Source organism: Lepisma saccharinum, chromosome 3, assembly GCF_977018435.1.
Source record: "Lepisma saccharinum chromosome 3, izLepSacc3.1, whole genome shotgun sequence".
NCBI lineage: Eukaryota > Metazoa > Arthropoda > Insecta > Zygentoma > Lepismatidae > Lepisma > Lepisma saccharinum.
The window spans coordinates 1,627,125-1,628,550 of record NC_139231.1 but is presented as its reverse complement, the minus strand read 5'-3'; the positions used below and the strand labels follow the sequence as shown (position 1 = coordinate 1,628,550).

The following is a 1,426-nucleotide window of genomic DNA, read 5'->3' as shown; positions in this document are numbered from 1 at the left end:
CCCCCTTTTCCTGATAACGATTGGTCATCACCATTTCCATGTTGCGCGCTGCAGTGGCCTTGTACCGGGGCTGTTAAGTGACTTTTGAGCCACCCTGTAGTAAAGCGCAACGGCAAGATAGCTCCAACGCGCAAAATAATGATTCTTGATGAACTATGATGAGAACTAAACTTGGTATCTTTTGTTTCGTGCTAGCTGCGTAGATGAACATTACAAAAAATTAGATTCTACAGAACGTCTAATGTTCTTTTCTTGGTTTGATTTGCTGTTTTCAGTCCACTTTATGTACAGTAAGGCTAATCGGGACTGGACCTACAGTTTAAAGTGGAATCCGAACCACTTGTGCCTCCACCGGGTATCGAACCCGGGACCCCTTGATTACAAGGCAAGGACGCTACCACTGCGCCATGGGGGAGGCCCTAATGTTCTTTTCTGATTGAGTGTGTGTGTGTGATTCAATAGCGGGTGTCGGAATTGGAGAAACTCCACAAAGAATCCGGAAAAATAGTTTAAATATGATATTTATTATTATGTGTGAAGTTAACATTTATTTCCATTGATCAGTTATTTTCACCTTGTACTTTCCTTGTCTCATTAACATTTTCAAATTTATAATTCCTGTAAAAAAGACCACCCTAGAAGTTGCGAGAGGTGAAACAGAAGATATTTTTTAATTGATTGAATGAATTGTTGGTTTAAGTCCAGTTTATGTACAGATAGGCTAATCGGGACTGCACCTACGGTTTGAAGTCGAATCCGAACCACTATGTGCCTCTACCGGTTTTTGAACCTGGAACGCCTTAATTACAAGGCGACGACGTTACCACGTCAGGAAGGCCTCTTCTTCTGTATAAATTTACATAAAATATATAATATTCTATGTATAAAATTTATGTATAACATTTTTACAAACCACGTCGGAAAATGTAATATGTAAAAAAATTCCAATTATTAACAACAATGAAAATAGAAGTACAATCGTAGGGAGTCGTTATGTATTATACTGTAACGCACCAAGTCACAACAATAATGCACTTAAATTGTGAAATTTGTAAGTGCCTTATCCACTTCAGTCCCGAAGCCAAATTTTCACAAAATTTGAAGTTTTGGAACATTTGCCACCTACCTAAAGATAATATTGCAGTGTTTCCCCTCCTTAAATTTAGAAATATTTTTAGAAGAGATATCAAATATGATATCTCAGGATTCAACGAGGAAAATGTTACTTCACATTTGGTATCATATGTGATACCTTGGGGCTCAATGAGGAAATTTAATACATACAAAAAATGACTGTAGTGACGTTTTATTTAAAATACTCTACTTTCATACCCCTTGGATATATTGCATTTATCATGGGAATTATTTTACATTACTTTATTCAAACAGTGGTGGCGATTATGGGGGGGGCATGGTAAGTGAGTGA

At 37.2% G+C, this 1,426-nt stretch overlaps 1 non-coding gene across 1 annotated transcript; it reads right to left on the bottom strand.

Annotated features, from left to right (window-relative positions):
* Positions 1–343: 343 nt before the first annotated feature.
* TRNAT-UGU (transfer RNA threonine (anticodon UGU)) lies at positions 344–418 on the bottom strand. Its single transcript has one exon. It is a non-coding gene; the product is annotated as a tRNA-Thr (tRNA).
* Positions 419–1,426: the final 1,008 nt, after the last annotated feature.